This window comes from Entelurus aequoreus, linkage group LG21 (assembly GCF_033978785.1).
Source record: "Entelurus aequoreus isolate RoL-2023_Sb linkage group LG21, RoL_Eaeq_v1.1, whole genome shotgun sequence".
Taxonomy (NCBI): domain Eukaryota; kingdom Metazoa; phylum Chordata; class Actinopteri; order Syngnathiformes; family Syngnathidae; genus Entelurus; species Entelurus aequoreus.
The window spans coordinates 27291912-27307222 of NC_084751.1; the positions used below are offsets into that span (position 1 = coordinate 27291912).

A 15311-nucleotide genomic window follows, 5' to 3' on the forward strand; every position below is an offset into this window, starting at 1 on the left:
GACATTTCAAGGAGATGGGATGAGGGGTAGGAGGGCACTTAGTCATGAGCCCATACGATCGAGGGGTAGGGGGGCGGGTATAAATCTGCCACATCGCCTCGTTACCCAACACTTCCACCACTCCTGGCGGGTTTGCTAACCCCCCACCCTCCCAGTGCTCCACCATTAATCAGTGAGGAAATATGTATCCAGTCATCTCTTCGCTCGGTTTCTCAACCAGCACTGAAGCTCTTAATTGCATGTTTCATCATGTGTTTCATGTGCTATACTTGGCGGCCGGCTGCAAGGCATTTGTCTCGCAGAAGAAGGATGGTGCATGGCCTCGCAAGTCGGCACCTACGATCGCTGACGTACCCATCGACCGTACGCCTGTGGAGCCATGTGGCCGTCCCTGCTGTGTCCTTCAGCCATGCCGCTTTAGCGTTAACACACATTCACGCTTTCAGCTGTGCTATTGGCATGCCAGCATGCAACCATGCACATTACTTCGCTTTTGCCTCTCGTCCGCACGTGTGGTTTGCGCTCACGTTGACGGTCCACTGTCACCTGAGTGCTCTGTACGTCCAGAGGGCGACGTGAAGTGAAGAGACAATCTGGCCAATGTCTCCTCTGGGAGACGTGGTCACTGTTTGATGGTGCCATCGCTCAAACAAACAGCTTACTCCCCACTTTCCGCATGCCTTCATCTCATGAGGTCATTCGGCTATTCAGTTCCCAACGTGAAAATCCATAGGCTGGATTAATGTTGTGTGGAATCATCAATGAATTGGTAATTACACACTTAAGCTCTTAAAAGGAGTGAACGCGCAGAGAATGCTAAAAAGGCAATGGTAAAGGGTAATTGCTAAATTGGGTCGCATGACATTGATAAAAAATACTATGACAGGCCTAGATTTTAAGGTTTCCAGTGTACGGTATATCATTGTCCACCTCCAAGTGTGGGTGACAACATTGTACCCAAGTCGAGCAACAAAAGTTAGCAACTAAAGCATTTTTGTTCATTTTGCACAATAAAATATTTATTCCAAAAAGAAACGATACTCCAGACATGCCCAACTCAACCCTGATTCCTTCATCTTTACTTTTAATTGACTGAGTGACTTCCATGGCAACCGGTCAAGGCAGCAAAACACTACACGCCGTAGCTAATTTCTAAGAAGAGTAGGGTGACCAAGTTTTAATTTCTGTTGCAGCCCATTGAGGCAGTACAACACTACATACGGTAGCTATTTTTTAAGAAGATTAGGTTGACCAATTTTTTATTTCTGAAACAGCCTGGCCAGATGGCAAAACACAACACACCGTAGCGATTTTCCAAGAAGATTAGGTTGACCAAAAGCCCAAATGATAGGTCTTGTCCGTTCCTATTACAAAACCTTATTATGGATGAAAATCAAGCTCCCCTTTGAATTGTTATCAACTGTTACAACCACAGGGTTTGACCTAAGTACTCAATCTCCAGTTGACTTATGAAAAACAAACATGCAAACTTCCAAACAGAAAAAAATCATAGTAATCTGCGTTATGTCAGATGCACTACTCACGAGAGACAATTGTTTTAAAGTCTACTCCTTGAAAGATTAGCCCAATTCTTGATGTGTGTACATAGCACACAACCCTAAAAGCATTACAATTTTAACTCAAACCTGTCATGGTGTCTGTAAAGTTAATGATTTTTGTCCCGCTTACTAACCAACAAAGCAAACCGTTGGTACGGGTCAGGAAAAACCGTTGACAGAAGTCTACAAGACGCCTGTTTGCTTAAGGCACTTTAATAGCATTCACACAAAAATGTAGACATGCAAAGTAGGCACCGACTGAACAAAAAAGGGTTAAGAGAAGGTGGTAAATGCCCCGGGGACGACCCTCACTCAACCGTTTCCCTCCCTAGCTCTTTGTAAGTGTGTGTGTCTTTACAGAGTGTGTAAGTGACTCTCATGGGCAGTGGCTGTGGAATGTGTTGTTTAGGCCGACCAGCTGAAATTTGCCTTATTGAGCAGCGACAGCCCACAGACTCTCTGGCTCCTCGGGACATAGGGGAGAGGAGGGGAGGGGAGAGAAAGGAGGTGACCCGTTTGCCTACCAGCTGGCGTGCAGTACCTGAGCCTTTCCCAGACTTATGGTCCACGGGTCAATTTATTGATCATTAAGAAAGCCCTCAGTTTCTTGGCTAAACGCTTTTTTGAAAAATGCTTTTTATGCTTATACACTAGTAAAGTATCAGCCATTGTAGTAACAACTTGCAAGATTGGGAAAATTATGTTTTAAAAAAATAGTTCAGTTCCTCGTCAATTTACCCACAAAAAAAGAATTGAATTAGTAACGGAAGTACTCCTTCATAAATAGGAATTTGTAAATTAGTCACTAAGGATAGTTGTTGTGTTACTGAAAAACCTTCAAATATGTGACATGTGCCCTTGAGAGATGTTTCATGGGAGTTACTCACAAGGGATGTGAAACACATAATGTACACTTTCCTTTTACACCAATGACATTGAAGTAGTACCTGTTGTTCCATCCTGAAAACACCAGTTTTAACCTGACAGACTGTGCCGTACTCGCCATTGTCACATCTATTTATTTTGTCTTCTCTCGGGTATCTGTGGGTTTGTTTACATGAAAACAAAACTAGTGGTGTCAAATGATTGCGTTAATTGCGATTAATTATTTTTTGCCGCAGAATTTTTTCTGTCAAATCAAATCAAACTGTTAAAATTCCATCTAATATACCGAAAATATGGTCTGATTACAAGGAAATTTTAAATAGCACTTTTCATACACAGGCAAATGGCAAACACAAAGGGCTGTACACAACAAAAAGAATAAAAGAAAGCACACACACAGAGCACTGTTGACAATAACAAAACAAAACATGGCATGGCACTGATAATTTTATGAAAAACGCACTGGAGAGTAACTAAAATTAACGCCATCTAAAATATAGTATGAAACATGATAAAATATGTTTTAAAAATAAAATGTAAATAATACATTTAATAAGTTAAAAAAAAATAAAAATTTAGAGAATAATAGTAGTAATATTAATAATTAGGATAGAAAACAACAACATCCATCCATCCATTTTCTACCGCTTGTCCCTTTTCGGGGTCGCGGGGGGTGCTGGAGCCTATCTCAGCTGCATTCGGGCGGAAGGCGGGGTACACCCTGGACAAGTCGCCACCTCATCGCAGGGCAAACACAGATAGATCGTGTTAATCACATTTTTTATTTCTAATGTTATTCTGAGTTTCCTCGCCTTTTGAATGTGCTTGATTTGTTGGGGTGTAAAAAAAGAAAGGTCAGTCACACTCTGAAGTGGTCATTGATTGGCTTTCATTGTGTTTGGACTTTTTCAGCAGAAGCTGATTGGCTTCCATTGTACAAAACCCAAAACCAATGAAGTTGTGAAGTTATGTAAACCGTAAATAAAAACAGAATACAATGATTTGCAAATCCTTTTCAACTTATATACAATTGAAAAGACTGCAAAGAGAAGATATTTAATGTTTGAAATGAGAAACTTTTTTTTTTTTGTTGCAAATAATCATTAACTTAGAATTTAATGGCAGCAAGACATTGCAAAAATTTTGGCACAGGGGAATTTTTACCACTGTGTTGCATCGCTTTTCGTTATAACAACACTCGGTAAACGTTTGGGAACTGAGGAGACCAATTTTTTAAGTTTTGCAGGTGAAATTCTTTCTCATTCTTGCTTGATGTACAGTTTAAGTTGTTCAACAGTCCGGCGTCTCCGTTGTCGTATTTTACGCCACACATTTTCAATGGGAGACAGGTCAGGACTACAGGCAGGCCAGTCTAGTACCCGCACACTTTTATTACTAAGCCACGCTGTTGTAACACGTGAAGAATATGGCTTGGCATTGTCTTGCTGAAATAAGCAGGGGCGTCCATGAAAAAGACGTTGCTTGGATGACAACATATGTCACTCTAAAACCTGTATGTACCTTTCAGTATTAACGGCAACGACACCATTGATAAAGTTAAAGTGATATTCCTTCATTGTAAGAAGTTGTTTGCTTACCACCGGAGCAGCTCAACCACACAGTCGCGCTGCATCTACAGCTAATGTTAGCAGCAGAGATGTTTGTAATTTAACAAGCCATTAAATTAGCTTTTCATCAAACTAAACTGGAGAAGAACATCCTGCGTCTGAACTATAATGTAATTAATTTAAATGAAAATATTTCAAGTTGAGGGCTTTTCTTAGCATTTTTAGGTTAGATTAAAAAAGCGATAAATCCGATTTAATTATCACGAAACATATTTAATTGCTAATTTTGTATCGCTTGATAGCACTTTACAAAATATTCACTTGGTTCTAAAAAAACAAATGCAGACAGTAATACATACTTGCCAACCTTGAGACCTCCGATACCGGGAGGTGGAGGGCGGGGGCGTGGTCGGGGGTGGGGTGGGGCGTGGTTAATAGGGCAGTATATTTACAGCTAGAATTCACCAACTCAAGTATTTCATATATATATATATATACATATATATATATATATTCATGAAATACTTGACTTTCAGTGAATTCTAGCTATATATATACAGGTAAAAGCCAGTAAATTAGAATATTTTGAAAAACTTCACTGATGGTGGAAACGAAAGCAAATTTTGCATTTCCTTTGGAAATCGAGGTCCCAGAGTCTGGAGGAAGACAGGAGAGGCACAGGATCCACGTTGCCTGAAGTCTAGTGTAAAGTTTCCACCATCAGTGATGGTTTGGGGTGCCATGTCATCTGCTGGTGTCGGTCCACTCTGTTTCCTGAGATCCAGGGTCAACGCAGCCGTCTACCAGCAAGTTTTAGAGCACTTCATGCTTCCTGCTGCTGACCTGCTCTATGGAGATGGAGATTTCAAGTTCCAACAGGACTTGGAGCCTGCACACAGCGCAAAATCTACCCGTGCCTGGTTTACGGACCATGGTATTTCTGTTCTAAATTGGCCCGCCAACTCCCCTGACCTTAGCCCCATAGAAAATCTGTGGGGTATTGTGAAAAGGAAGATGCAGAATGCCAGACCCAAAAACGCAGAAGAGTTGAAGGCCACTATCAGAGCAACCTGGGCTCTCATAACACCTGAGCAGTGCCAGAAACTCATCGACTCCATGCCACGCCGCATTAACGCAGTAATTGAGGCAAAAGGAGCTCCAACCAAGTATTGAGTATTGTACATGCTCATATTTTTCATTTTCATACTTTTCAGTTGGCCAACATTTCTAAAAATCCCTTTTTTGTATTAGCCTTAAGTAATATTCTAATTTTGTGACACACGGAATTTTGGATTTTCATTTGTTGCCACTTGAAATCATCAAAATTAAATGAAATAAACATTTGAATGCATCACTCTGTGTGCAATGAATAAATATAATGTACAAGTTACACCTTTTGAATGCAATTACTGAAATAAATCAAGTTTTTCAAAATATTCTAATTTACTGGCTTTTACCTGTGTATATACATATATATATATATATATATTTATTTTATTATACGTATAGATAAAATAAATACCTGAATTTCAGTGTTCCGGAGGCTATACAGTAGATGGCAGTATTGTCCTGTTTAACCTCTCCGTTCATGACTGAGTATATCATTTCGGCCACCGTGTTCAATGGAGAAGTCTGTTCTACAAAATGTACAGGCAACATAATTACATACCCCTTCCCCTTCGTACTGTCCTGGATGAACTGAAATTCTTGTTTCCATTCGTTTTGGAACTTGCAAGCGTATTTCTTCATCTTGCTCGTCGACGGCGTCACCATGTCTGTAACTTCCTCGTTCTTCTGCTTCGTCTCCTTGTTGTGTGCGCAGTTGTGCACTCTACTCTCTAAAAGCCGTAGATGTTATGACGTTATTGGGCAGGCAAGCTGTTTATATTGTGGGAAAGCAGACGTGAGAACAGGCTGTCCCCACTCAGGTCCGCATTGAGCTGGAGGGGGCGTGGCCTCCAGCTCCGGCTGAATACCAGGAGTTTGTCGGGAGAAAATTTCTGCCGGGAGGTTATCGGGAGAGGCGCTGAATACCGGGAGTCTCCCGTTAAAACCGGGAGGGTTGGCAAGTATGCAGTAATATGAACGCCATGCCAGTAGTTACCAATGTCCTTTAGTAAAAAAAAGCTCTCCTGGGTGCTGAAGCAATCATTTGAATACCCTTTGTCTGTGTATAATCGTGTGATTTAAGAATTTAACCTTTTGACATTTTCTGAAAAATAAAAGCACAGGCAACACAGTTGGGGTGCACGCTTTGCAAAATGTTCACCCTTTGTGCCCTACGTCAAACACTTAACACCCAGTGCACATAACTGAAAACCGTTTTAATGTTAAATTGTAAACAATAGCTTATGTTTTCAAAGCGTCCACCACCTCTTCAGGGCTAAATGACGCAGTTCTTACCCATTCCCAGTTTAAAGTGGCTCATAATACGTTAGCTTTCAATGAATAAAGATGTGATTGACTCAAGTCAAATCATTGTCGACAAGTAGCTGACAATTAAGAGCTCACTAGCGCTATATTTTTAGTCTAACAGTCCCACAGGACGCCAGTGCGAACAGACTGTACTCACACTTATTGTTTAAGTCCTTTCCCTCTGTAAGAGTCTTAATCACACAAGTTTCATGACATCAGCTTGTTGTACAATCACTTCACAGACACAAAAGCTTGCCAAAGAAGTCAGAGCGGCTCGCTGGTATTGCGAGGATTAAAAGGTGAATTGATAATACTAATCTAGCCAGACTAAATATATTTTGGATCTAAAAGAAGTAGATGATTCAATATTTTCCATAAAGACGTTTGAAGACTTATATGACCTGGCAAGATTTATGGAGTCTTAGAAATACACAATGCGAATGTCATGCTAACATTTGACCAGATTCATTAAAAGAAAAACATCAGGATGTGATGGCCTCTCTTTTTCAGGGAAACCCAGCATTTTCTTGACATTTCTTTGATTTTTGCTTATTGATTATTTCTCCATCTTACCCCCTCCTTTCTTGTAAAATCAAGGGTGTAAATATGTCTCCGTGATGCTTACAAGGAGTGTTACAGCAATATTCCATGACTCACAGATCATAATGATTTAATGTTCTCACTAATGCGGTTCAGTCTCTACCAAGGATCTTGCTATCACACAGGGCTAACTGACAAGGATTACATATTTGTTAAGCCTACAGTGTTCCTCTTGTTTATTGGCGCTGCGAAACAAAGTGCAATGTTTGACAGAAGCAGATAACAAATCAAAGGATTAGCAAAGTAAATGTGTGTATCTTGTTCCATATTTTACAGTAACACAAACATAAACCAAATGGTGATAAGTTAGCGTCATGACAATCCATCCTCTAGCAACCATTAATCTATTGAAGCTCTTCACATTAGTCGGGCTTCCTTGCAGTCGAGTCTTGATCCTCGTGGCCATGAACTGTGAAGATTAATAGATGAGCTTTTTTTTGACAGATGACCATTCACTGCTTGTGTGTTTGTGAGTGGTTCATACTTGCTCCATGGCTACATTTTTCTCTGTCTGGCCCACCTCTGACAGCACAAGGGAAGGGAAGGGAACACGGCGTCTCCGAGTAAAGACAAGAGTCCAGCCAGTCTGTGTCCAGAGGCGAGTGCACGGCCCGCCAGGACCCAGAACTAACTGATATGAGCTCAGGCCAAGTGGGCCTAGACAATTGCCAGACTGGAGGGGTGGGGCAGTAGATATGTTCAGAGAGGAAGGCGCTGTGCAGACATAGTGAGGCACCAAGATAAAATTGGGATGTGGTATGTGATTTTTTTTTTTTCCAAGAAAGCACTCTAGCCCAGAGGAGACATTCTTTCTATGAGATATGTTGCCATATCGCATAGTTTTTGAGCTTGCGCCAATACGACAAAGGAGCAAAAGTGTTTCTATTTTGACACCTCAAACCAAGAATTTATGGTACCACTTTAGTATGGGGCACATATTCACCATTAATTAGTTGCAAATTAGTAACATATTGGCTCCTAATTACTCATTATTAAGTACTTATTAATGCCTTATTCTGCATGGCCTTATTATACAACCAGTAAGCCGGTAACACTTTACACACTGCTGGTTAGCGCCTTGCATGGCAGCTCCCGCCATCAGTGTGTGAATGTGTGTGTGAATGGGTCAATGTGGAAATACTGTCAAAGCGCTTTGAGTACCTTGAAGGTAGAAAAGCGCTATACAAGTATAACCCATTTATCATTTATTTATTTAGAATATGTTCCCCATACTAAAGTGTTACCGAAATGACTTTGATTATCCAGTAGATTTGGAAACCGAGTAATTTAAGATGTGTTTTGCTAATGATAATATACCCCAAATATTCTTACAATGCTATACCAAAAAAACAGAGCTTGCCATCGTTAATACAGAAATCCATACCAATTTCGTCAATCATTATCAATGATGTCTTTTTCCGCCCACAATAGAAACACTCACACGCTGAATTAGCACAGCGAGAGTCGTAAGTAAAAGTAATTACACAGTATTAAGACTCTGTTGCCATTTTTGAATAGCTGAAATTATTGAATCATAATTTAAATAATGAGCACGATTTAATGCACAATTAAATCATGCTGCCACTTTCAAACACGTTTTCCCAAAATGTCTCAAAATATGGATAAAGTAAATTGCTTCTGGGCTTGACCGTTGTAAAATATTCCCACAAAGTAGGAATTAATAATTCTAGATCAAATATTTTCATAGCTAAAGCATTATAGTGGTTAGAGTGTCCGCCCTGAGATCGGTAGATTGGAGTTCAAATCCCAGCCGAGTCATACCAAAGACTATAAAAATGGGACCCGTTTCCCTCCCTGCTTGGCACTCAGCATCAAGGGTTGGAGTTGGGGGTTAAATCACCAAAATGATTCCCGGGCGCGGCGCCGCTGCTGCCCACTGCTCCCCAAGGGGATGGGTCAAATGCAGAGGACAAATTTCACCACATCTAGTGTGTGTGTGACAATCATTGGTACTTTAATTTTAATCTTAAAACCTGGTTACGACCTTCTAAATATGTTTTTCACCAATAAGAGACCCTTTTATTCATGAAATGACACCAACATAGTCACTTTTACAATTGTTTAATTCAATATAGTAATATTTCACAGCAAGCAATAATCAGTGGCCACAATACTAAACAGCGCACTTTAATTGGTTTGGTCTCATCTAGAGGCCAATACTACAGTAGTATTTATATTTTTATTACAACTACCCATTGTTTTTGCTTGAAAATGTTTAATTTAAGCCAAAAATGCTTAAAATATGCTCAAAAAGAAAAAAATCAGCGATAATGGCAGGCCGCAAACTTCGAAGGGGTACGACTGTATTATAATATGAGAATTGATAAGAATGTTAGTAATCTTGGTATCAAATTATCCATATTTCGGTATCACACTGCCCATATCTACTTTACAGTGATTATCAGTCTGTATCGGAAGAAAATAATTTATGATCGAGTCATTTGGTTTACATTTGTTTTTGGTCTTTTTCTTTTGTCATAAAGAAATGTGCCTACATTTCTGGAAACTTACTTACTTAGGCCTTTAAATTCCCTGAGGAACATAGGCCATTGCTGGAAAGAATATAGCTATTATGCAAAACACAAATATCCACTGTGGGGGCCACTGGCTTTCAAAAGGTACGTTCAACTACTGTTGCTGAATTTTTTGGAGAACGACGACAACTCAGATACACGCAGAAATTTGAATCCGTTTTTTTCATAGTCATTGTTCGGGGTTTCCCATAGATTGTCAAAACACCTGTGGCGGTGGGCGCGTATTCATTATGACGTCATTGTATAATTTGCTATTATGATATGATTTTCTTTAAAAAGGCTAAAAAAATGTAAACAGTACATACTGTACATTTAAATCCAATGTGTTAATTAGTATTAACATGTATTTTACTATTATACTGTTTCTATCTATACTATTTCTAATTGTTGCTGCTTATTGTACAATGTACTTTGTTGAGAATGTTTCAAGTGTCAAGAGACTTTTACTGACTTTTTCTTTATTTAAAAACGACCAGCAACAAATCTAGCATATTTTTGGTACTCGTGTTTGGGAACTCTACTTCTGTCCCGCTGTCCTCTTAATATTTGCACATTTTGTAGATGGCTGTCCGCGGGTATATCTGGGATACATTAAAGTTACGTCCCATCGCAGACATGCTAACTACGTTCCAGACAATTGCGTGCGTCTTGTTTACATCGGTCTCAGCAGCGCTGTTTTAGGTGATCAAAGTCTTTTTCCGGCTGCTGAATTTCGGCGCATCACTAGTCAACAGTGCGCAAATAGTAGGCTATATATATCCATTCATACTGTAACGATCTGCTGGTGGTAAGGTTTTATGTTGGTGTGGTTTTGATTTGATGTTTATTTTTCCCATGAGCTCAAACACACCGTCCGTGCCTTAAAGCAGATTGGCGGAGAATGAGGAAGTGTTGGCCTTATATAAATGTAATTTGTTTTCTTATTTTTAAGCTGTGGCGATCATGATTTTGCTCTGTTGATGTGCCACAGTCAGTTACACTAAGGGGAAACCCTGTTTAATACTGTTTAACGTATCCATAGATGAATGGGTTATTGCAAGCCACCGTTCATAATATTCTATCGATAGCAAAGCAACGCAATGTCATTAAAGCATTGTGTTGGTTTTGTTACATTTTGATCCACATAATTCAGAATTGAATTGGGAATGTACCACTATATCTCTATTGTCAGTCATCGGATCTAAACTTAACATTTTATTGAAGTTGAGGTGATTGCCACTTGTCTTGTCAGTGTTACTATGCTCTTGTTAAAATCACAACATGCTTTTATTGGTTGTTGAGATGTTCATACATTTAATGCACATTAGGTTTTTTATTTTTAATATCAGTACAGTGGTACCTCGTCTTACGTGTTTAATTGGTTATGTGATGAAGTTCACAACCCGAAATACTCAAATCAATGTTCCCTATTGAATTGATATGAAGTTCCATTATTCTGTTCTGGGCCGCCCAAAAACACCATGCACATGTAATATGCCTTTAAAAAAGAAACATTCATTTCTAGATAACAAATATGGAGTCAAAACAATACACTGGAATGCACTACAAACAACTGGAGTAGTTTTATAAAGTAATGTTCATTTACCTTGGAAATGTTCCCTGTCTATTCATTATATTAACCCCCCCCCCGGCTGGTGTTATCATAGCCTTTATCAACTCCTTCTGCTTCAGTATGGTGTAGACTAGCAGTGCTATGCTTGTATTGCTTCACCATATCAACTACACACACACTTTGGTCATGTTTTTCCATTCTTTATTTAATTCAATGATTATCATTTGCTTTTTCTCAGCACTGTCCTTCACTCTCACTTGCTTTGTTCCTATGGTTGGAAAAACAAAGTGAGAGACCGGATGTTTTGGTCAATCTTACAAGGATCACTGGGACATTCGCTACGGCAACAAACGGTGGGGAGGCTCGTAACCCGAATTTTTGTCCGCAACCTAAAGCAGCACAACAAATCTAGGGATGACTCGTTTACCAAAAAACTTGTGCATAGGGGGGCGCTCATAAGCAGAGGTACTTACCACCATACTTACTATTAGGGATGCGCACAACTCACAATTCAGTTTGAGTCTGATTCTTGGAGTGACGATACGATTCAGAATCAATTCCAGATTCAACACGATTTTGGATTTAAACCGATTCTCAAATGATAATAAAATATTCGCTTCCGCCCGATTGTAGCTGAGATAGGCTCCAGCGCCCCCCGCGACCCCGAAGGGAATAAGCGGTAGAAAATGGATGGATGGATGTTATATATTTTATTATAACAGGTTGCAGGTTACAAAAGCTCCTCTTAGTTGCTGACTTATGACATTTACGCACAGCAAGTAAACGCAGGGAGAGAAAAAAACCTTGATCTTCATTTTTTAATTGATTTTTCAAAATTATTGCTCGATTTAGAATCAGATAAATAAGAATCGCAATCCAGATGTGAATCTCTTTATTTAATCACCCCTACTTACCATACTGTAACATTAGAAATAACATGAGATACATTGCAATATTGTACCCCACATTCTGTCCAAATGCAGCTGGAATAGGCTCCAGCGACCCTGAGAGGGACAAGCGGTAGAAAATAGATGGATGGATGGACATTGCAATATTGATATTTTGTTCCACCTTTGTATCCAGTGAAATGCATTATTTAGTTTATTATATTTCTGATATAAAAAAGTAGTTTTTGGTGGCACAAAGCTCATCATTTTTACTCCCATTTCAGTCTCCAGACAGCTTTTTAGATTATACATCGCCGTCCTGATGGGATCAGCACTAACAGCTTTTTATCATTTTGGGAAATGCACTCGCCCAGACGTCGGAGCTCTTGATTTGTTCCATCTGTTCCTCTTAACTGTGAGTGGCGTTCCAGATGATGAAGTGCTTTTCAAATTTGCCGGTGAGACGCTAGTGGATTGAAGGCAGATAAAATTCAAGTATTTATCCGCGCCAGCCACATTTTTATGTTAACACGTTATTATAGAGACAGGCATTAGAATTAGAGGCCATGTTGCATACATTTGTAAGTTAAAACGTGTCTAGCTTAATATTTTGACCTCACAGTCAAAGAGGTTAGATTTTATTTTTGTTGTTGTTGCAAAACCTACTCACCCAAATACCACAATGTAGAGGTTTGCAACAGGGACCAAGGAGTTCAAAACATTTTGAAGACTGGATCCAAGAATATTACATTAATTAGTTTAGGGTTACAACAATTTAACATCATCTGGACACATAAACAACTCAAAAGTGCATTAAACTTTTTTTTAATAATATTTATTTATTCATTTGATAGGGGAATCATAATACTAGTACTGAGAAAACACTTTTTTTTTATCCCCCCCCCCCCTAAAAAAAAGAATTACAATTTTTTTTGGAAAATTGATCATTACAGAAAAATAATAAAAGTAAAATAATAAAACCTCCTCCCACCCCCCGTCCTACATTTCAGTCACAGTGGGTAGCTATGTACTGACTTCCTCTTCACCACAAGCAGATAGAGAATCACAATAACTGATTAAAAGGAGAAAGAAAGAAAAAAGGTAACAACAAAAATAAAAATCACAAACATACATAGAAGTGTCATTGAATAAAAACAACAACAACAAAGAAAAAAGAGTTGAGGTAAGTGAAAAAATATATATATATGTATATACAGTATTTAGAGAGCAATTTTCACTGACAGCAGCCACAAAATTACTTTACAAGAGAAGTGTAAATACAAAATACATACTTTATCCGTGTTTCTGCTTGTGCTTTCATCACACATCAGACCAAAGGTTTGGTTTTGGCAGAGTTCGATTGCTTCCTTGTCCAATCCCGGGGCAATGGCACCTATCAAATACACAGTAATGAAAACACAGTTTTTATACTAACTGTACTGTACTTGCTGCTTACTTAAAAAAACAAAAACAATTTAATCTTAAAATACGGGACGACTCCGTATAAGGGACGAGTGGCAACCCTATACACTCACCTTTCACTATTTGAGTAGCCTTTGTTCTGCCATTTGTGTACTGGCGAGCGATCTCTGAATCTGGGAACATATCCTTCAAGGATTTGTTGAAAACATCTGCAAATGAGAACGGGATGTTGCTTGTAGCTATCAGCATAGCCATCTTTGTCTCAGCTTAAGTTACACCCTCGGGTCTCCATTTAGCAAGGTGGCCCATAATACTGGGCTATTACCGGTGCTGCGTTGCCGCAGCCGTGTGCTTCTCTGACCGTTCATGAGTGACTATATCCGTTCGGCCACCGTGTTCAATGGAGAAGTCTGATCTACAAAATATACAGGCAGCGTACCCCTTCCCCTTCAAGCTGTCCTGGATGAACTGAAATTCTTTTTTCCAATCATTTTGGAACTTGCAAGCGTACTTCTTCTTCTTACTCGTCGTCGCCATGTCTCTTCTTCTGCTTCGTCTTCTTCTTCTTCTGTTCTGATTGCCGCGCTTGACTTCGAGGTGTAACCGTTATTATTGTCCAGCCGGAAACGGCGCCCAGTGAAGGATGGTGTAGCAATATTGTTGTCCGGGTGGAAATCGGGAGAAATTCGTGAGAATGGTGGCCCCGGGAGATTTTCGGGAGGGGCACTGAAATTCGGGACTCTCCAGTATGATGGTGCATAGACCAAAGAAGAACTAATGAAATGTTGGTGCTTATCTCAAATACAGTACTTCCACCATTTCCTCCCTTCCCCTAGGAATAATGTATGAATCTTAATGACAAAATTCAAGCATATAAAGCGCATATCTACAAAAGTGTAGAATTTGCTGCAGATCCAAATTAGGATTGTTCTGCCACTTCCCCTCGGGGGGTGGTCTGCGTTCTACCAAGTGCCATTCTAGTTAACACTTCAATTATCTCCATGACCTTATAACCATAATTGAAGGGGTTATAATGTAATGTCACGGGGTGATTACGACAAGATTTTTATCCATTCAAAAATAAAACCTCTCCCTTCCACTCTCAGATAAGGAAAAATAATAATAGGAAAAAGATAAAGGGATTAAAAATCCAAATGTCACTATGATATTAGGTTTCTGTGCTAACAAGTGAGAGTGGGTTGTGTTGCCTCCGTGTGAACATTTGATGAGCTGGTGTCTATGAGACAGTCGCCTACGCGCAAACACCAGATAATAGCGACCCTGCCTTGTGTCGCACAGTCAACACAATTCTGTGTTGTGCGTGTGTGTATGTGTGGTCTGGCATATGGCCTGTGACCCCTGTAGTCCTTCTGTCTGGGTCATTATGATAGCGATAGTGTTGTGCTGAATAGGGACAGGCAGGACTCAATAGAGTGTCTTTCACCATAGCTGATTACCGCCTGCATGGGCCTTTATATGCATGTGCAGACAGCAGACTATAATGAGGCGCTCTTGTATTATTGATGCTCTACTTCTATCTACCTGCTGTTTGCTGCATTTGGCCCGCAAGTCGGCCTTGTGTTTTGCTTCCAGCAAGCTTGGCAGAAAACTTGGCCATCCAGTATTCCAATGGGAATGGAAGCAATGTGTGTTGAATCAGTTGATTAATTGTTTATCACCAACATATGCTGGATTTAGCTGAACGTAGCTGAATACAGGTCATGCGTTCCTGTTTCTCCAATGTTTTGCTGGACGTCATTAGTGTAGGGTTGTCCCGATACCAATATTTTGGTACCGGTACCAAATTGTATTTTGATACTTTTCTAAATAAAGAGGACCACAAAATTATTATTGGCTTTATTTTAACA

The 15311-nt window shown here is 39.7% G+C and overlaps 1 protein-coding gene across 1 annotated transcript in view; it reads left to right on the forward strand.

Annotated features, from left to right (window-relative positions):
• dym (dymeclin) overlaps positions 1-15311 on the forward strand; it is a 162439-nt gene that overhangs the window by 134325 nt on the left and 12803 nt on the right. The window lies entirely within an intron of this gene.